The sequence below is a fragment of the Pinus tabuliformis genome, chromosome 2_1, assembly GCF_031772625.1.
Source record: "Pinus tabuliformis cultivar Carrire ecotype Pingquan chromosome 2_1, CPIR1, whole genome shotgun sequence".
In the NCBI taxonomy this organism is placed as follows: domain Eukaryota; kingdom Viridiplantae; phylum Streptophyta; class Pinopsida; order Pinales; family Pinaceae; genus Pinus; species Pinus tabuliformis.
The window spans coordinates 654,469,366-654,492,798 of record NC_142299.1 but is presented as its reverse complement, the minus strand read 5'-3'; the positions used below and the strand labels follow the sequence as shown (position 1 = coordinate 654,492,798).

At 35.6% G+C, this 23,433-nt stretch overlaps 1 non-coding gene across 1 annotated transcript; it reads right to left on the bottom strand.

Moving 5' to 3' along the window:
- Positions 1-3,958: 3,958 nt before the first annotated feature.
- On the bottom strand, positions 3,959-4,030 carry TRNAN-GUU (transfer RNA asparagine (anticodon GUU)). Its single transcript has one exon. It is a non-coding gene; the product is annotated as a tRNA-Asn (tRNA).
- Between the last annotated feature and the right edge of the window lie 19,403 nt (positions 4,031-23,433).

Below are 23,433 nucleotides of genomic sequence, written 5' to 3'. Positions count from 1 at the left end.
AATTTAAAATTATCAATAAAATAATAATAATAATTATTATTATTATTTAAAATTATTAATCACTTTGAATAAGAGGAGGTAGTTACTAAGCAAAAAATTTCTTATTACACTTGTCTTGATTTAGGATTAAGATATGATATAAGAAATTATAACTTAGCAATTGAGGTGAATTTAAGTTATCAAAATCACTTAAAGACTACACACCAATCTTTAACAAAGCTCTATATTTTTATATAACTTTCCACATTATTTTTGACTTACGAACAACCTTTTAAGATAAAGTTTTTTTAACCAGAATTTTGAACTTTTACTATATTCAAAGTATTAAAATCCATCTACACCAGGAAGATTTAATATTTTAAAATTATATATAACTAAAATTTAATAATTTTAAATTATCACTTAGAAAATTATTATTCATTAAACAAGACAAATAAAAAAACATTATATATTGATATATTTAAGAACGATGAAATTAAATAATTAAAATAATGTTTTTTTTTTTTAATTTAAATTTAAATCAATATTATTTCCAAAGTCCTAGTGGTGTTTCATATTGTGTGATATCCCCACGAAATAACTTACAAGTAATAATACTTTTTTTTCAAAGTAAAAACATACACTATCCTACCCATTCATGCTTTTCAACACAATTGTGTCAACCTTATTACTTTCTAATGCACTTGCATCAAAATGGAAATATCAATGGGTAATGTTTTCTTGCCATTTATGTGCGTAAACGTAAATATCTCCTTGGAGGACAGAGTATTATCTGCTGGATTTATCGCTGCCGCTACTGGCTCCTTACACTTAGCTTTGGCATTTACTATTTTGCTAGCTCTATCACGTGATGGGGTATGATCTACGTACCCTCTGCTTTTGCGCCCTCGAGATTCTCCCCGCATCGATAGTGTGGGTGCAAGGAAGCCCATCCGAGGGCAGAGCTGATTCGATATGCATCACCCAAGTTTACTCATAGCGTGGAGGTTATCCAAAACACTTGTTTCGGCCATGCCTCAGCTCCGTCTTCCTTCCTGGCGTTGAACTCGTTCGGAACTCCTTCTCATCGATGAATGGTGATGACTCTGGTGCACTGCCAAGCTCCACATTGATTTGGACTTGGTTTTAACAGTGGTTGTCTTTTAGTAAGTATTTATCATTCCATCTTTGAGTTTTTCATTTTCCTCTCCCCTTATAGGTTTCATTTTTTTTTCTTTTTCATGTGCAAAACTCTAATATGTTTCATGCTTGTCTTTGTTTCTGTGGACGAAGGTTATGGCCCGACCTCCAGTGAATCATGCGAGGGTGTGGGTGGAGCAGCCCATTTTCTAGGTCCTATCCTCTCAATGCTTGGTTAACATGTAAGTTCCTAGGATTCCCTGAATTCTCTTTGATAGTTTACTCGTTATGTTGCATGAAATGAAGGGTTCTTCCTTTTGTTTAGAAATGGCCCTCCGACCCAACTCCTCATGGATTCTTCTCTTCGTTTATTGTAACAGCGTTATGGCAGGGCTTATACTTGGACATGATTACCCTACTCCTCTCAAGGTTGGGAAATCCTTTCCTCAAAATTGTTTTCCGAATTGTTGACCATGCAATTTGACAAGCCCTCAGGTTCTCTCATTAATTTGTTGTGTAATTATTCCATTTATGGATGGACTATTCGGGTTGTTTCCCTGATTAATATATTTTGGCTTACTATGGCTTCATTGCTGACTGTGCACATTTTCATTTAAGTATGCCTATGTTTTCTTTTGTTTGTCTAGGTCCTTGAGACCTGAGTTATGTTAAGTTATAGCGATGAACGCCCTCTCTGTTGTGCATTGCGATTCTCCTAATGCACTATGATACATTAACCCTCGTTAGGGTTCCATGAGTTATCAAATTGTTATTATGGTTGTGACAGGAAATTTTATATATATCATTCTGAATTTCCTCAGATTGTCAATGGGTTTGCGATTCATGTTGTATGATACACTGCGTAGCATTCGTTGCATGGTGAAAATGTTTTATGCCTAGCAAGTTTATGCGTGTTGACAGTTGCTATAGGGTCTAGCTCTATTTACTATTAGCTTCTTGTTCATTTTATTTTACATGCTCTCTCCATGAATATGCTCCTCTGAGCCCAGGTTTATGCTATTATCTAATCTCTCAGGTTTACTCGCTTCCGTATGGTTACAAGATTTTCAAGATTTGTTCTTCTGTCATTTATATATATACATTTATGTGTTTGAAATTTTCTCATTTAAGTTCTTAACTACATGCAAATAGGAACAAAGGGATTATGGTTTTAAACTCTGCATACCCTTGCGGATGTGGTTTTGCTCCTCAGCGTTCTCTTATAATCTATTTTTTTATCATTCCACTAGTGGTGTTCTGGGGTTCTGATTTTAGCTTCTAAACTTTCCTGCATTTCTTTATATTAAGGCATATGTAGAGAGAAAAACCCCTATGAGTCTTTTCGTTAAGTGTTGAATGGATTTGGGTTCTGATTTTAGCTTCTAAACTTTCCTGCATTTCTTTATATTAAGGCATATGTAGAGAGAAAAACCCCTATGAGTCTTTCTGTTAAGTGTTGAATGGATTTGGGTTACTATAATGTCAGACTTCTTGAAAACTCTAAATTTGTGATAAATGTATGAGTTTTCTATTTTCTATTATTTCTACAAATCTTTGGATAAAATTTCCCTACAGACCACTCTTGCATTTAACTCCAAGTTTTTTAAAAGAGAACAAGAAACTAAACTCCTCACAAACTACTGTGCTCTTGCATCATTAAAGGTTTCTTTTAGGAGGACACCCATCTCTCTTCTCAGGTTTCCTCCATGGTTCCCTGAAAGAAGATCAATCCACACCCTTTTTTTTTCACAATAAAAATAAAACATTGCAAAATTCGCACAACAGTCCTAACCCAAGGGTTTCTTTACATACCTGGAGTTCTCCGGCGGAAAAGTTCTTTTTGAAAGTCACCGAAATTTGGGTCTGCTGTCGCTCATCCACCTGACCATGAGATTCATCCTTCAGGACCAGAATCCCCCCCCTTGCTTACTTGCTAGACGACAGTCTTCTACAAGTTGCTCGCACAACGTGCAGGGCTATTTGGTTATCACCAGACTTAGCCTTTTTTTCTTTGGTTTGTTCTTCTCTGCCTCTCCCTACAGCGCAGATTTTTCCCTCTGCTCCTCTCTTTTTCTCTTGAAACTCTTCCAGTTAGGGGAGGTGGTTAGGGTTGCTTTTACAACAACTGTCTTTTCCACCTCAACAGGACAACTTCCTCCTTGAGAAATTACCATTCTTTAAGGAAATACTTTTTACATCTCATAATGAAACAAATTACATTTAAATTTTAATCAAATAATAATAACAAGTTCAGTTTATATTTACCACAGTAAATCAAATATTTACATTTTTTCCAAGGGCATTACATATCACCAAATTAACAAAATAAGGTGAATTCACCCTTGAGATGTGCAAACATATTAAGAATCCATAGAATAAATTTATATGAGGTATCATTTTTATTTAAAATATTAAAATGCAAAACCTTTCTATGATATATCATTTTTTTAAATTTGAAATTTAGAAAAATAATTAATTTATATTTAATATGGCAAAGTTTATATATATTATTTGGTATATTCATATTTATACATTTTAGGTTATTCAATCAATCATTTTGTTATATTTTATAATTATATATACTATACAAGTGTATGATACATACCCAAAATCTATATCATATTAAATCTATTTCATAATACTAGGCAAACACTCTAAAATTGTCGTTTCATTTACCCAAAATAAAATCATAAATTATATATATAAATAATTAATTAATTTAAAATAAAGAAGATTAGATTCCATTTTAAAAGATGGTTATGTATATTATGAACAAGGACAGGTAACGTTTGACTTACTCCTAATGGTAAAAACGAGCTTTATTTTGAATAAAACGGATCTCCCCAAGTAGGATTCGAACCTACGACCAATCAGTTAACAGCCGACCGCTCTACCACTGAGCTACTGAGGAACAACGGAGGGTTCCCATATACGGGCAAGATTCTTGTTCTTTGGACCGACCCATGATCATCAGTGTATAAACGAGAAACTCAATAAGGTTTTTTATCAACTCTTGGACACCCCACCCTAGAGGTATTGACCTATAAATACAATAGGATCTATAATTATTGCTACCATTCAATATTAGGTATTACTTAAAAAAAGAATAATTCGATTATATAGAACCTTGAAATAAAGAGATAACTTTTAGATTTAGATAAAGGAGGATTGGCGGTGAAAATAGCAGTTTACGGGAAAGGCGGAATCGGTAAATCAACAACTAGTTGTAATATCTCAGTCGCTCTAGCGAGACGTGGTCAAAAAGTGTTACAGATTGGGTGTGATCCCAAACACGATAGTACTTTTACTCTTACAGGATTTCTAATACCTACAATTATAGATACTTTACAATCCAAGGATTATCATTATGAGGACATTCAAATAACATTTCATTTCATTTCATTGAATTATAGATACTTTACTTCCTGGAACCAAGCCAATTTTGGGGCAGCTTTGTGATAATGGAACCAACCAGCAAAAAGCATTAACGCTGCAAAGATCAATGCACCAATTGCAGTGCAGTAAAGTTGTAATTCACTGGTTATTCCAGATGCTCGCCAAATCTGGAAGAACCCAGAGGTTATTTGTATCCCTCGAAAACCTCCACCTACATCCCCATTCAATATTTCTTGGCCTACTATTGGCCAAACTATTTGGGCACTGGGTTTGATGTGAGTGGGATCAGCCAGCCATGCTTCATAATTGGAGAAACGAGCGCCGTGATAGTACATCCCACTTAGCCAAATAAAGATGATGGCTAGTTGACCAAAATGAGCGCTAAATATTTTGCGAGAAATATCTTCCAAATTATTAGTATGGCTATCAAAATCGTGAGCATCAGCATGTAAGTTCCAGATCCAAGTGGTAGTATCAGGACCTTTAGCTAGCGTCCTTGAGAAATGACCAGGTTTGGCCCATTTTTCAAAAGATGTTTTTACAGTATCTCTATCCACTACGACCTTTACTTTCTTTACTTCTGGTTCCGGTGAACGAATGGTCATTGAATTCTCCTCTTTTCGGACGGGACTTAAATAATAAGAAACCTGCCAATAGCAATTAGTGAACTTACGAGAGATATATCTCAACTCGTTTCTCCCTTTATTTTCTAGTTTATGACTGGAGCGACTATGATACGGGAGTCAATCTGAGGCAGGTGTTCTCGATTTTTTTATCCCGGGCAATAAACATGCGTGGGCCATCTCACGGAGTATGTGTCCGGACAATCCAAAGTCTCGATAGTTGGCTCTAGGTCTTCCAGTCGAAGAACAACGTCGATGGAGACGTGTAGGTGCACTATTACGTGGTGAAGATTGCAATTTTCTATGAATTTCCCATTTGTCATCCAATGATGACACTTTGCTTTTTTCCTCCAAAGATTGACGAATTAAATGATATTTCCGTTCCAGTGCTTGTCTCTTCTTCTCTCTCTGAATGAGACTCTTTCTCGCCATAATAGTTCAGTTGGTACTATTACCTACCAGGAATCAAAATATAGATCAGATTTTAGATGGAGTAATATTATGTTGATTACTTTTTCTCTGTGGGGTATTGTCATTGTATCAATGACAATACCCCACAGAGAAATTGATGAAGAAGAATTAACCAAATTTACCTGATGTAGAGGCAATTAAAAAAGCTGCATAAGTGAATATATAACCTACGGAAAAGTGAGCTAATCCAACTAATCGTGCTTGAACAATGGAAAGGGCTACTGGCTTGTCTCTCCATCGAACTAAATTAGCTAAAGGCGTGCGTTCATGGGCCCATGCAAGAGTTTCGATCAGTTCCTGCCAATATCCACGCCAGGAAATAAGGAACATAAATCCAGTAGCCCAAACAAGATGCCCGAATAAGAACATCCACGCCCAAACAGATAAACTGTTCATACCAAAAGGATTGTATCCATTAATAAGTTGTGAAGAATTTAACCATAGATAATCTCTTGACCATCCCATTAAATAAGTGGAAGACTCATTAAATTGTGCTACATTACCCTGCCATAATGTTATATGCTTCCAATGCCAATAGAAAGTAACCCATCCAATAGTATTCAACATCCAGAAAACTGCTAAATAAAAAGCATCCCAGGCCGAGATATCGCAAGTACCACCCCGTCCCGGACCATCGCAAGGAAAACTATAACCAAAATCTTTTTTATCTGGCATTAACCTGGAACCACGCGCATCCAAAGCACCTTTAACTAGGATCAATGTAGTTGTATGCAAACCTAGAGCAATAGCATGATGAACCAAAAAGTCTCCAGGACCAATTGTTGAGAACAATGAATTATTATTATCATTAATAGCATTTAACCAACCGGGTAACCATATGCTCTTACCTGCATCGAATGATGGACCACTTGTTGAAGATAGGAGTATATCGAAACCATATAACGTCTTACCATGAGCAGATTGTATCCACTGAGCAAATATGGGCTCGATCAAGATTTGTTTTTCTGGAGTACCGAAAGCAAGCATAACATCATTATGGACATAAAGTCCCAAGGTATGGAAACCTAGTAATAAACTAACCCAACTAAGATGAGATATTATAGCTTCTTTCTGCTCCAACATTCTCGCCAATACATTATCCTTATTCTGTTCCGGATTATAATCCCTAATGAGGAATATAGCTCCATGAGCAAAGGCTCCTGTCATAATGAACCCGGCAATGTATTGATGATGAGTATATAATGCAGCTTGGGTGGTGAAGTCTTGTGCTATGAATGCATAAGGGGGTAAAGAATACATGTGTTGAGCTACCAAGGAAGTTATAACCCCCAAAGAAGCTAAAGCAAGACCCAATTGAAAATGAAGAGAATTATTGATTGTGTTATAAAGACCCTTATGTCCGCGTCCTAATAGGCCTCCTGGAGGAACATGTGCCTCCAAAATATCTTCCATACTGTGACCAATCCCAAAGTTGGTTCTATACATATGACCAGCAATTGAAAAAACAAGTGCAATAGCTAAATGATGATTGGTTCTAGTTATAGATAAATCGAAGACTTCCTCATGATCCTTATTCATATCCATCTACCTACTTCATATTCCAAATATGGATGAATTTAAACTTTTCAATAAAGTTGGATTTTACCCAGGTGGTAACTTCCATTTATTATTTACTGGTCTGATCGACCCAATATGGAACATTTTTTTTTTTTTTATTGATGATATTGGCAAAATCATATTTATATATTCTTCATGGAAATTATTTCCATTTTTGTATGAGAAAAAATCCTCTTGTTCTTGGGGTTTCCGCAAGTGTAGAAACAAATGTGGGACGTATTGCTCAAATCATTGGCCCAGTACTGGATGTCTCTTTTCCTCCAGGTAATATGCCTAATATTTACAATTCATTGATAGTTAAGGGTCAAGGTACAGCCGGTCAAGAAATTCAGGTTACTTGTGAGGTACAACAATTATTAGGAAATCATAAGGTTAGAGCTGTAGCTATGAGTGCTACAGATGGTTTGACGAGAGGAATGAGAGTGATTGACACGGGAGCTCCTCTAAGTGTTCCAGTTGGTGGAGCTACTCTCGGACGAATTTTCAATGTTCTTGGAGAACCTGTCGATAATTTGGGTCCTGTAGATGCTGGCATAACATCTCCTATTCATAGACCTGCTCCCGCCTTTACAGAGTTGGATACAAAATTATCCATCTTCGAAACAGGCATTAAAGTAGTAGATCTTTTGGCTCCTTACCGCCGTGGGGGAAAAATTGGTTTATTTGGAGGAGCTGGAGTAGTCAGCTCTTTTTATGTATCTCTGTCACAATGGTTTGGGCATTACGCATTATAAATGGTAGAGATACGAAGAAAGATGATTACTTTTAGTTCTCCTAAAGGATTGAGCACTTCTTTTTATCCAACCATAAAGGAGGGAAAAAATGGGACCCAATAGGGGGATGAATCATTGGGAGGAGCAGAAACAGAAGAAGAATGAATCAAGATATCTGAAACTATAGTAATTATTCGCCATAAAGCAATAACGCGCATCTATTACGAAATGCACGAGCAATTCCATAATGAAATAATATCATCCCCATGCGTGATTCCATAGGTTCTCTTTATTTATAAATAATAATAAATTAATCCTAGTTTTGGATCGGAATGGATGGATTGGGATGTTGATAAGATTATGCTACATTTTCGGTAGCATAATGGTAATGCTGAAGTTCATTCGGGATCCTTAAAAAAAAAAAGGATTAACTCTAATCCCTTTCTAGTGGGAAGGCAGAATGGATAGAAGAATGGTTTATAAATTCATCATTTATCCAGATTGGCTGAAGGAAAGTACTGTAGTGGAACTAATTAATGACCGTGTCCTTTTCGTACGACCACCCTTGGGAGTACCCGAATAAACGGGCTGATTCAGCGGCTTTCTGTTCGATCTCCCTTAGGTTCACATTATCACCAGTACGAGTTAAAGGAATGTCTTGTCGGCCCTTTATTTCCATATAAAGAACACGACGAGGGGAAATACCTTCTTGAATTTCCATTTTGATCATCTGAATATCCTTCATAAGAAATCGTGGGAAAATACGACGATTTATTCCGGGAAATCCCCAACGAAAAAGACATACAATTCCTTTTTTTTTATCGAACTTATTATAGCCACTACCCACATTGAACAAAATTGTGCACCACAGATAAGAGCTAATGAACAGACCTGCAATACCATAAAAACACATTACAATTCCTTGTGGAACAAAGAGTATTTGCTGAGATGACAATAGGGGTATCAGGTTCTCACCAAAATAACTCGAGATCCCGACTAGGAAAAATCCTAGTGAACCCAGAAAGAGGATACAAGCCCAAAAGAAATTACTTCTTTTTCGAGACCCTGTTATAGGTTCTATCCAGAGCCATTTGGATCGACGATTCATAAAAAATTGTATTCAATTCCATCCTATTGAAGTTGAGGGAATAGCCAACTTTTTTATCCTTTGGTTCCCAAACTCTTATGAACTATCTATATAGATAGATAGATAAATTTTCAGTTAAGTCAGCCAAGTTTGTCTTCTTGTCCATTCTTACCATCCATTTCAAATGGGTCCTTCCCTAATTTCTCAATTTTAGAAACAACATTGGATCAGTGGAGTATAAATATCTCCTGGAATAGATATCTATACCGTATGAAAAAATAAAACCGACCACATTAACATATTGACCCATACCTATTTATTGACATATGTGTAGATCCTATCTGTATATGTATATGAATATGAATATGAATAAATATCCATATTCATATATATATAATTTGGATATTTATACCTATTTTGTGTCTATAAGAGTTCTATCTTATATCATCTAAAATAGATATAGATATCCTATCTGTTCTGCAATTGAAAGATCTAAACCCATTTATTAAATCTGATTTGATCAGATTCATAAAATCTCGTCCTTCTGAATATACAGATGAGAAAGAACCATTGTAATTGCCGGAAGTAATAAGCCGACTAAAGGCACCAAAATAGAGGGTAGGATAGGGAGTAGGTTAGAGAGTAGGTTAGAGAGTAGGTTAGGGAGTAGGTTAGGAATTATCATAGAACGAGTACCTTACTTAATCAATGAAATGTTTATCCATATTACAAAGAATAATTATAAGGTCAAATAAGTGATGGGACCAAATAAGCGGTCCCATTCGTCCTTCTTCATAGAATACATGTATGCAAGTGTTCGTTGTTCCTTTCCCCGTCTCTCCCGAAAATACTAAAAAAGCATTTCCAGTTGGGGCAATTTTTTTTTTTAATAAGATCTCGATGAGTTCAACAATGAGTTCTATATTACAACATAGAGATCCATTAGAACACTTACTATATAAGTAAAATAGTGGAAGAACATGAATCCTGACCAAAATTTCTCTGATTTCTGAAAGCGGAGAATTGGCTATATGGATTGTTAGTATAGGCTCGAGGATCATAAATTGTTAATAAGAAGGGGATTGAGCCAGATTTATAATATGAGTATCTTTACGCTCTGTAAAAATGTAAGGTGCCATCTTAGGGTTCCATTTCCTAGTTTTATGCCCTAAATGAACTCTTGCTTCCATCATCTCTTCCAAATCAATGTTCCAATATCTTCTGCTCATTCTCGTTCGCTTTCCTCCCCAAAATAGCGAAATAAAATGTATCGTAATATCTAATTATTCCAACGGAATCAATTACATCTCAAAGATTGCCTGTCTGTCTAGTACGTGATAGAAACGTTCTCACTCATAGAATATTTGATATTCTTCCTATTATAGAAGAGATATTCATGAACATAACAAGAAATCTATTTCTCAAGACTATTTCTCAAGACTATTTTAATTGCTGTTTTAATATATTGTGATATTTGTAAGAATTGTCTTGAAAGGAAAAAAAATCTACTTTGTCATGATGAAATAAAATGTCCTTCACTTTGTTGCTAAATAGATTCCTATTCCCTATTCTTGGATCTATTCCGTTTCGTTTCCCTGAACGGTGAATATGTTGCCCAGTACCGGCAGGTATCATCCCCCCGAGAATAACATTTTCCTTCAAGCCTTTCAACCAATCGATGCGACCTTGTAGAGCAGCTTTAGCTAAGACCCGAGCAGTTTCTTGGAAACTCGCTTCGGATATAAAACTTTGAGTATTCAGAGATGCCCTTGTTATTCCTAATAACATGGTTTGATAGTAGATTGCCTCTTCCAGAGCACGATCCATTCTCTGTGCTCGTGATAATACAATGAGTTCCCCCGGTGAAAAAACATTAGCCGTTCCATCTTCTGAAATTAAGACTTTCGATGTCATTTGGCGTACAATAACCTCTATATGCTTATCACCAATTCGTACCCCTTGGGATCGGTAAACTTTTTGAATCTGATTGACCAAATGAATCTGACTTTGTTCCATAGTTATCCTAGCGCTTATGAATAACCCCCAAAGACTTCCAAGAAATCTTGTCATATCTCCGGTCCAATTTTCAAAACTTTCTTTCAGATTCATCGATATTGAATTATTCAAACGGGCTTCTGACAATTGTTCAACTTTAGGAAGACCTTGAATTATATCACTGGATTTGAACCTTTCATATATCAATGTTATCAATGTATCTCCTTTGTCAAGAATTTTTCCATAATGACTATGGACAGTTGCTTTTCGAGTAGCCAAATAAGGTTTAGCTGATCTAATGACTAAAGATTCCTCATCAACTGCTATAATTTGACCAGATTCGGGGAGTGGTTCATCCTCGGATATCCATACACTTTCAGGAATCAATTGTCCAAGACTAACTACTGGAAATGTTTTTTCGCAGAATTCGGATTCGGATGAGGAAGAGCACCACTCTAAAATTGTCGTTTCATTTACCCAAAATAAAATCATAAATTATATATATAAATAATTAATTAATTTAAAATAAAGAAGATTAGATTCAATTTTAAAAGATGGTTATGGAATAGTATTTACTTTAGATAAATTATCATAATCTCATTGAAAAAGTGATCATAACATAGTACTAAAATAATGACAACTATGCTAAATAAAGCGTAATAAACCCATTGAAAATGAGGTGATTGAAAGATAAATAAGACTAAAAATTAATAACATTGAAAATATTACTGTTGTTAAAATAAATTATTCAAAATTTGTGTTATCATAATTCAAGTTTGGATTTTAATATTTAGAAAAATAAATATTGAACTTTATTAGTTTAGAGAAACGTTTTATTCAATATAAAATATATCACTTTATTATATATTAATTTTTATTAATTTGTTAACATGCTTTAATATATGGCATAAGTATATTGTATAAGAAATTATAATTTAAGAAATTATAATCTAAAAAAGTATAATTGAGGGGTTTTTAGATGGCAATGGAGGGGTATTTAAGTCATTAAAATTTTTCAGCAATTGTATTCAATATGGATAACACTAATCCTTTGTTGGTTATTTTTTATATTATTTCTAGGATTAAGGGTTGTCTGAGGGGGAGTAATCCCCAGCGAGGGGGTTTGCAAGTGCAGTAACCGCCCTTCTCGGGGGTCTCGAAAGTGCCCTCATAAATGTTATTCTTTTTTATGTGGACCCATGGACGGTGGGCCTACATACCCCAGGTTTGGCCCATGACTTTAGCCATAATAGTTTTGGCTCATGGTATTTTGTAGATCGATTCAAGAGAAATATCATTAAGTTCTAAGCTAAGATTAATGAAATGTTTTTTATGAATTATTTCGCACGCATATAAGGTGTTGTAACATTAAAAGGAATAGAATTAAAAATCATTATGGTTTTCTTGGTTTTGGGTTCATAGAAAATATCTATGTATATGTTTATGTTCCTTCCATTTTATATTTTCTATTTATAATAATTTTTTTGCGATTAACTTATCTGTAAGATTAAAATTCATGCCCTTAACATAATATTTTATTTTAGTCTTATCCCGAGAATTTTGACACAGAAATTGTGCCTAACCTAATCACACCAACCTTTAACATGATTTTTTTTTGTAATCTTGGACGTGAAATTAGAAACCCATTCACACTTAAAATCAAAATTAATATGTTTGATTAATAATATAAATAAATTTCTTAAAACATATGGTTTGAATAAATTTAACGTAAATAAAATCCAGATCAAACGTCCTATAAATTTACAATGTAGGGAACAATTTTCTTAAAAGAAGTTGAAGTAATGAGCAAGTTTCTAAAAATGTCGAGGAACCAAAACATTTGATTGGCAGGTATGAATAAATTTTCATAATCTTCATCTCATTCAAGTGCGATAAAAAATGAGATGGTTTTAATTGCATATAACTAATGACTTTTATATTCTCCCAAATCATAAAACAAAGATTTTCTAAATTCACTTATAAATTGTATTCATATGAAAATATTAATATAGTATAAATACATCAGGTTATGTGTCGAGATACCCAATCTATCTTGGAATATAAATAGTTGGAGAGAATCTCACAACCAAATAAACCTAAAAAAAATTATAACTAATAGGAAAAAACTCATTCTAGAATTGATGAGCACACTAAAGACAAGTAGTGGCCCCCTTTATTGCTACTTGTCTCTATCTCAATTAGAAAGATGTACTTGTAGTCCAATTTGGAAATTAGACCTTGTACCTTGTTCATGCAAACAACATCAAATTGTCAACATCCATATAAAGGAACAACCATCCACCAGAATGCATGGGTACCTAACTACTGCAATCACTATTTTAGTAGGAAGTCCTTCATACATCGTTCATCCAACTTATTGATGAACTACCTTTAACTTGGTCCTTCACACTCTCAGATTATTCCATCTCACAATGCCCCCACTTAATCGAAGAATGAATTTTTCAATTTACATATCAAGCTTAGATATGACTGCCCCTGTGATGCAAGAGCATTCAACCCAAGAGAAAATCATTGTATTTTAATAGATATAGGGGGTCATGTGTTTTAAGGAAGTTGGATTCCTAAGTGATGAATTAATGTAATATTTAGACTTGTAAGTGACTAGAATAGGAATTAATTAGATGTGTGAGGATGTTTGTAAATGCTTTCAAACAAAGGAGAACATGAGTGGTTAATAATGACAAGAGAGTTAGAAGTCAATTATAACTCTAAAGGTAGTTTCATGATTCGAGGAACTAGAGAGAGTTCTTAGGAATTAATTGAATTTAGAAGTGGACATAGACGACATTTAGGAATTAGTTCAGTAGATCTAGGGTTTGAACTAGAATTAGTTCAACATAACCTTTCTGGTATAAATGTAAGCCTACGGGAAGACTAAAAGAGGGTGGCACTGATATTGAAGATCAAACCTGCGAGAGACAGAGAGTCTCGAATGTAACCATTTGTTTATACTTATATATACTGAGGTTTATTCCTTAACTGTGTAATTGTGTGAAATGAGTATTTATGAATGAATTATATATGAATTCGTAGGTTCTATAACAGGGGTTGTAGGCAGAATTCTGAAGGACATGCAGAGGAGAAGAATGATTCAGGGGAATCATAAAGGGATCGTTGAATCCAGTTGAAGATCAGAGTGGAGCTCTGGAGAAGCAACGAAGTGAGAATTCACAAAGGTTAAGCTTAGAGAAAAGGTTGAGTAGCAGAAGAGTGGAAGCCAAAACCTTGAAGGAAAATTCAAAACCACAAGGAAAAACACTGAATGACGAATGAAAGTTAAATAAAAGGAGCAAGTGGAGAAGTGAAGAGGTAGTGCATAGGAACAATTAGATCTCAAAGATCAACAGTCATTGCATGAAAGAGCATGCAGAAGAGAACTCATGAAGAAGCAGTTTTTATATAGGAAACTGGGTTCCGGGCGAAAGAAGGACAATAAGCGGTATTCTTCCATTTGGCTCCGATTCCATTCATAATGTGACACGTAGCAGAGTAGCGGAGAGGGGAAACCGCTTTATCAGGCAGTTAAACCCCATGCTTATTATCTACCCCAAATCATGGTGAACCGTCCGATCTATTAAGGGTAGATCAATGAGAAAGCTTATAGTGCAAGTTGTTTGATCACTCATCGGGGTTTGAATGGAGAGTGCAATGGAAAGGCGATAGATGAGTGTGGACCTAACGACAATTATGAACGCTGGTTTATAATGTTTGAATTCTGGATTTATGGGTTGGAGCAGGTTTTCCTTTGTATTCTCGTGTTTCCCATATTTTCCGATAGAATGAATGGTTCGGGTTTTTAATGTAAAAGCGCCAATAATGTGTTTTGATAGTGTGATCACATATCGGGAAAGTGGAAGGTGTGTGTAATGTGACCCATGGAAGAGCAATACCCCAATTGCGATAAAGGTAAAGCATTGAGATTTGTGCAAAGGCTGTATTAAGGTGGAAAGGTATGTTTTAAGTGCATTTTTGTTATAAAAGGGTTACAATAGAAATATAGCACTGATAAAGGGTTTTCATCTGTTAAGTCTGGTATAACCAAAGTTTATAAAATGAAGGTTTAATGTGTGGGCTTAACGGTTAATGAAGGTTTATAAGGGTGAATGAGTCCCGCTAGAGGAGATTGAAAGTCTGGGCTATTGTATTAAATAATTTTGCATTTTAAGTTTATTAAGAAAAGGGCCTAAAACCTTAGTAAATGAAGATTTGACTCCTTAGAGAGTTGAAATTCCTCGGACTAATGTGCTTATGCATTTTACATGCATACTATGGGAGTAAGCGGGGGTAACACTGGCATCATTAGTGGTATTAGAGCTGAATTGTAATTAGAGTAGGGAAAAATCTCCTTTGAAAAGGAGTTTGCACACAGAAGAAGGTAATCTGCATTAGTTAAGTGAATGAATCGTAGAGACTATAGTAGAAGATTGTTGGGGGGAAATTTTGAAGTTCTTGGGAGATTGTAGTAGTTCCAGCAGAGGCTTGGAGTAGACAGGAATAGAGGATTCCTTGAAGAAAAGTGAGAGCAAGATTGCTTAGTACAACTTCTGAAGGAAAGAGGACTTGGAGACCAAACAAAGGACAATCCATTAAAAGTGCAGAAGAATGGGACAATAAGATCATACGTAGATCTTGGAGGTAAGATAGTGTGTTTTGTTTCAAATTGAAATTGAAGATTGTGGTTATAGATGAATCATCTCAACAAAGGACAACAAGAGAAGGTGTGAAAGGAGAACTAGATGTATTCTTGAAGGCAATGTAAGGAAAACACTTTGAAGGAGAAGTGGCAGTGAACCTGAAGAATCCAACAAGAGGTTGGACAGAGAGAGGATAACTGAAGTGTTTTCAAGAGAGAGTGAAAGATTGCATAAGCCTAGAAGGAGAAAAGATGTTGCTCAAGAGGAGGTTCTAGATAGAGGATCCATTCTTAACAAAAGACTGAGTGAGGAGAGCTTAGTGAGGTAATATTTTAGCAAGGAGGACTAGCTATTGCATATGCTTGTTGTAGATGACTGAGGATCTCACGAAGAAAGAGGAGAAGAATATGGCCACTGATAGTCATAGCAAAGGTTCAGAGAGAAGCCACAGTATAAGATATGAGAAGAAGAATGCCAAAGCAGATGACAAGAGACTGAGTGAAGAGGAGATTGACAAGGAGTTGGCTAAGATAATAAAAGAACTTGATCTGTTAACAATGTGGCTAGAAGAAAACCAAAGACAAGGTTGGGTATTAAGGAAGAAGCTAGTGGAGTGCCATGAGATGGAGAGAAGGCTATAGGAAAAGCAAGTAAAGTGGCTGAGGGAAAAACTCAAGGAAGTTGAGTTGGAAATGGAAGAGTCCATTTGTGAACCAGAATAGGGAGAAATTCTGGGAGAAAGTGAAGGCTACATTGAAACTAATGAATATAGATCAAGTGAAGATCTCATGGACTATTGGGATACTTCAAAACAGAATCAGGATATGCTGACTGAAGATGAAGAGCTGATGTATAAGGCCATCAAGCCTTGTGTTTTTGAACCTAATAGTTTTGGTGTGCTTGCAGGATGCATAGTAGAGGATATACAGTCTTGTGAAGTTGTCGAAAGCATGGAGGAGTATCTTACAAAAGATGAATACTATGAAGTGAAGATGAATAGAGCTCTTGAACTGATGTATGAGGAGCAATGTGTTTTAGGGGATAAAAGGTACTCTAGAGTAGCAGAGTATGATGAAGAAGACCTATCAAATGAGGAAAGTATTGAGTTGTTACAGCAGAAAGAACTCATTGACAAATTAATAATTGGAGCTCTTACAAGACAAGAACCATTCCCTATGAAGGAAGGAGATGAAGTTGAGCCCGAGGAACTGAATCATGTAGAAGACTCAGAGCAACAAGAAAATGTGAAGACTGAAGAGTCGAGTAAGACCACTAGGTCTTATGATTTTAAAATTAATAATTTGTGGATGATTGCAAGTATATCACAGGAGGATGAACAAGCTTTAGAGTTTGTCGGAGAGAAGGAGCAGAATCTGAAATCTGTTCAGATCAAGACTGAGATGGCAAGATCTCAGAACCAGAAGGAGACAGAAGAGTCACCTGTGAGTAGGCAACAGAATGTTAGAGCTATCATAGAGGAGGAAGATGATAGTCTTATTCCAATGAAGGCTAAAGAAATGTTGTCCCAAAGAAGTGATCCAATGAATGTCATTGGGGAAGGACAAAGATTTTTTGAAGTTGATATGGAAGTTTTTAAAGAAAAAGAGGGTAAGGATGAAAGGGAGGCAGTAAGAATCAAACAATTTCAAAGAAGAGTTAACCAGCAGTAGGCTAAGGAAGAATAAGTTCACTACTGTGAACAAAAGAAGGGAGGCATCATTGAAATAGATGATGTGGAGGAGAGGCTAATTGATAGTCTCATGAATTTTTTTGAGGACTCAAAATATGATATTGATGTGCTGACAGAGGAGAAAGAAACAGAGCAACAAATTGAATTGTTGCCAAAGGAAAATAAGGCATTGAAGCCTTATGTTTTTTATTTTAACAAATGTTTTGTGAATGCAGGTTTAGTTGCAGATGTTGGAGAAAATTTGGCACATATGAGTAGCCAAATAAAGATGAAAGAAGAAGATTTTGTGGAAGAATTTAATCCATGGAACAAAAATGTTCAATTGCTGGAGAAATTAGATGTTGCAGAGGGATATATCCTTAGAGATATTATGGAAGTTTTGGTGGAAGCAATGTCTACAATAGTACCTAGAGTAGTAGCTACAGCAATATCTATGGTAGAAATGTTTAGAGCAAGAGAAAAAGTAGAAGAAAAAGTAAGAATTTGACAACTTCAAAGAGAAGAAAATAAACAACAATTTGATGAGTTAGTAGACAGCAGCAACAACCTGAAGTAGAGAGAAAGAGGTAATAGTGAATGGCAGAATATGGATTAGTCCAAAGATATGCTAGAGATGGAGATTGAAGAGTTATGGAAATTAATGATGAAGCAGTTCATATGGAGGAAAATGATAGCAACATGAAGGATGATCAATAAGAACTTGAACCTGATTGACAAAGAGAGGAAGATGAAACAAAACACAGCAAAAAAAAAGTAGCAGCAAAGGTGCAAGACACTTGGACAGCTACAAACTAATATTTGGGACGCTAGAGGTTTTTATCAACACATGAAAACACATGATCAGGAGATCATGAATATTTTCTACTTTGGGAGTCTCAAGCAGGAGCATTCAACCCAAGAGAAAATCCTTTTGTTTTAGTAGACATAGGGGATCATGTGTTTTAAGGAAGTTGGATTCCTAAGTGATGAATTAATGTAATATTTAGACTTTTAAGTGACTAGAATAGGAATTAATTAGATGTGTGAGGATGTTTGTAAATGCTCTCGAATAAAGGAGAACATGAGTGGTTAATAATGACAAGAGAGTTAGAAGTCAATTATAACTCTAAAGGTAGTTTCATGATTCGAGGAACTAGAGAGAGTTCTTAGGAATTAATTGAAGTTAAAAGTGGACATAGAGGACATTTAGGAATCAATTCAGTAGATCTAGGATTTGAACAAGAATTAGTTCAACAGAACCTTTCTGGTATAAATGTAAACCTATGGGTAGAGTAAAAGAGGGGGCCGCTGATATTGAACATCGGGACTATGAGAGATGGAGAGTCTCGAATGTAATCATTTGATTATACTTATATATATAGAGGTTTTTTCCCTAACTGTGTAATTGTGTGAAACGAGTATTTATGAATGAATTATATGTGAATTCGTAGATTCTGTAACAGGGGTTGCAGGAAGAATTTTGAAGGAAAAGCAGAGGAGCAGAATGATTCAGAAGAATCATAAAGAGATGATTAAATCCAGTTGAAGATCAGAGTGGAGCTTTGGAGAGGTAACGAAGTGAGAATTCACAAAGGTTAAGCTCAGAGAAAAGGTTGAGCAGTGAAAGAGCAGAAGCCGAAACCCTGAAGCAAAACCCAAAACCATAAGGAAAAACACTGAATGACGAATTAAAGGTTAAAGAAAAGGAACGAGCAGAGAAGTGAAGAGGTAGTGCATAGGAACCATCAAATCTCAAAGATAAATGGTCATTGCATGAAAGAGCACACAGAAGGTAACTCGCAAAGAACTGGTTTTTATATAGGAAAGTGGGTTTCAGGCGGAAGAAGGACCGTAAGCAATATTCTTCCATTTGGCTACAATTGCGTTCATAATGTGACACGTAGTAGAGTAGTTGAGAGGGGAAACCACTTTATCAGGAAGTTAAACCCCATGCTTATTATCTACCTGAAATTGGGGTGAACTGTCCGATCTATTAAGGGTAGATGAATGATGAAGATTATAACGCAAGTTGTTTGATTGCTGATCAAGGTTTGAATGGAGAGCATAATGGAAAGGCAATGGATGAGTGCAGACTCGATGACAATTATGAACGTGGGTTTATAATTTTTGAAGTCTAGATTTATGGGTCGGAGCGGGTTTTCCCTTGTATTCTCGTGTTTCCCATATTTTCTGATAGAATGAATGGTCCAGGTTTTTAATGTAAAAGTGCCAATAATGTGCTTCGACAGTGTGATCGCATATCGGGAAAGTGGAAGGAGGGTTTAATGTGACTCGCAAAAGAGCGATACTCTGATTGCGATAAAGTTAAAGCATTGATATATGTGAAAAGGCCATATTAAAGTGGAAAGGTATGTTTTAAGTGCATTTCTGTTATAAAAGTATTATAATAAAATATAGTGCTGATAAAGGGTTTTCATGTGTTAAGTCCGGTAAAACCAAAGTTTATAAAGTGAAGGTTTAATGTGCAGGCTTAAGGGTTAATGAAGGTTTATAAGGGTGAATAAGTCTTGATAGAGGAGATTGAAAGTCCGGGCTATTGTATTGAATAATTCTGCATATGAAGTTTATTAAGAAAAGGGCCTAAAACATTAGTAAATGAAGATTTGACTCCTTAGAGAGTTGAAATTACTAGGACTAATGTGCTTGTGCATTTTACATGCATATTGTGGGAGTAAGCGGGGGTAACCCTCATGTCACCCTGCCACCCTCATACCAACTGAGTGTTCAATTCCACAGCTTGATGTCGCCAGGGAAAATAGTGGTATGCATGCCTCTTTAAGTCTTTCAACCATATGCCCTTTTAATATACTCCAAGTGTAAAAAGGTAGTAGGTACATAAAACATTTCAAGGACCACATCGACCCATTACAAAGAAATATATGACATGTAGATATCCTGTAATAACAATGTGTGACTCATACTTTATTATAATCATGAGTCTATTCTAGAAACACAAACAAACTACTCAAACAATCTTGGTTGTGATCATCCTTTAAGCTTTGATGTTGCTACAACCTATATTCTATATTGTAATCTTCGTTGTTTTTCTATCCTTTTTATGAAAACAAACCTATCTATTGTTGAAGTGGCCAATTCCAACACATACTTACGACAATAGTTTGCCACTCTACTTTCTCTTCAATAACTATGGCATGGAAAATTAACAATTCAGAAAAAAGTATTCAAATCAAATTAATCATTTTTTAAATCAATTTGAGAATACTTTTCACAGAGACGAAATGATCTTGGAAGCTACATAAGTGGTAGCCTCAAAACACCTCCCTTTTCATAGGGTGTGATTTTCTCTTATCAACAACTTGTTGTTAGGTCAAGAAAATGGATGAGCTAAATTTTGAAAAAGAAAGGCCTTCTGCAAAACCTTTTCCAACAAAAAATGGATCTGACTGATAATGGAACAAATGCAGCACAAATCGATTGAGCATTTTCCTTATTTCTAATTTCAGGCAGTCGCCCTCATGCATAATTGAAAATATCATGAATAGGAGCAGATGCATAGAATTGAATGATGGAAACGCTTAGAACGGATCACATAAAGAATGAATATGACCCATTTATATGGCTGAATTTATGCATATATCCACTCTATGATCCAAGATAGTTTGTTCTTGAGAAGGGCACTAATTATAAAGCACCATCAATAGCTCTGCAGCTCACAGTTCCATTGTCTTAGACCATGAACACCACTGATGGTGCCATGGCTCAAATTGTAATGTTGAATGCTAAATTCTCCAAGCTCTTGAACCCATGAAACAAAACCTGAATAAAAAACAATCAAATTAAAAATGTGTGCTTCTCCATGCACAAAAAATAATGAGTTCCCACAACATTCAACTCGCATGCCTCCTTGGCCTCGAAATAAACCACCCACAAACTCTTTGCAATTGGTGAATACTATCTTGTGCGATCTTGGGCGCTCCCAATAGGGAGTTGAGCTTAGAAGAGTTATGATATATAAATAGGATCCCTTTATGAATTTTCATTCGAGAAAGTCTTCTAAGACCATTCGAGCACACCAACAATTCCTCCACACTAAATAAAACACTGTATCGAAAAAAAAAGAACACCACACAATCTCATGCTGACCACTCCTCAAATTTTGCAGATCTCACACAGGAAGAGCATAGAGTTTAGTTTTCAACGACTTCTCTGTTGTGATAAATATTATCTTAACCTTATCCTAATTCTCTTCAAATTGTATACCTCCACATGCAAAAAGAATTATTGTAAAACAAATGCATTAAGAGAGAATGGAAAGATAATACATGTCATCATGAGGAATGAAAGGCTCCAATATGAAAGTTGTGATTGGTGCCCTTGCATTTCCCATCTCAACCTCTTTTCCTAGATGGTTTTTGAAAAATAACGCAACCTCAAGTAAGTGCAGATTTAGGGAAACCAAACCACTCTTCCCTCATTTTCCGAACATCATATATGGCTTCACAACCAATCTTAACAAGGAAAATGATGGCTTCAGCAAGAACTCCACCACCCTGATCATGTGTTCCAAAGTTGTAGTAGTAGAATAAAAAATGCTTCTAAACAATGGAAACTCATTCACAATTTTCCAAGCCCAACCCTAATGAATGGACAAACAAACATTCACCATACTCGTTATTTCCCTTAGCCTAGAGGGCCCAAGGCCCAACCCCATACAGGCTCTCATACCAACAAATACTCTCTAAATGCACTACAAATCGTATTCACATGAAAATAATAATACAATATAAATACATCACGTTATGTCCTGAGATAACTCATCTATCTTGGATATAAAATCTCTTGGTTGAGTGAATATCTCAACCACACACCAATCTAGCAATCTAACTAGTTGGAGAGAATCTCTTAGCCAACTACACCTCAACAAACTCCTAACTAATAGGAACAAACTCATTCTAGAATTGATGAGCACACCAAACACAAGTAGGAACTATATTTTCCAAGTGGCCCCCTTAATGACTACTTGTCTCTATCTCAATCAACAAGATCTACATCTGGTGCAATCTGACAATTACACCTTGTACCTTGTTCATGCAAACATCATCAAATTCTTGATGTCCATATAAAGGAACAACCATCCACCAGATTGCATGGGTACCTAACCACTACAACCGTTGGTCTAGTAGGAAGTCCTTCACATACATGGTTGTTCGAAATTCTTGATGAATTCTCTTTGACTTGGTCCTTCACACTCGAAGATTATTCCATGTCACAATTTCCCCACTTAATTGAAGATTCAATTCTTCAATTTTCATATCAAGGTTAGATACGAGTACACCTGCCACCCTTGTACCTACCCAGTGGTTAATTCCACAACTTAATGTCACTAGGGAACAAATGTGTATGTATGCATCTTTGAGTATTACAACCATGTGCTCTTTTAATATACTCCAAGATTAAAACATAGTAGATACATAAAACATTTCAAGGACCACAATGGACCATTACAAAGCAATATATGACATGTATATTTTCTATAATTGCAATATGTCACTCATACATTATCCTAATCATGAGTCTATCCTAAAATATCAAACAAACTACTCAAACAAACTTGGTTTTATATCATCCTTTAACCTCTAATGTTTCCCAAACCTGTATTCTCTAATATCATCTTCGCATTTTTTTGTCCTTGTCATGCAAATAAACTTTTCTATTGTTGAAATGGACAATTCCAACATAGACTTATGACAATAGTCGGCTAAACTAATGTCTCTTCAATAACTATGGCATGACAAATTAACAGTTCATAAAACAATATTCAAATCAAATTAGTCATTTTTTAAATCACTTAGGGCATATTTTTCCCCTAGATGAAATGAGCTTGGAAGCTACAGAAGTTGTAGCCTCAACACAACTCCCATTGCAAAGGGCATGACTTTTGTTTGTCAATGAATTGCTATCGGTTCAAGAAAATGGATAAGGTACAGTCCAAAAAAGAAAGGCCTTCTCCAAAATGTTTTCGAACAAAAAATGGATCTGAAAAATTATAGAGCAAACACACTGCACAAACCAATTGAGCATTTTCCCTCTTTTGAATCTCAGGTAGTGTCCCTCATGAAGAATTGAAATGCTCCTGAATAGGAGC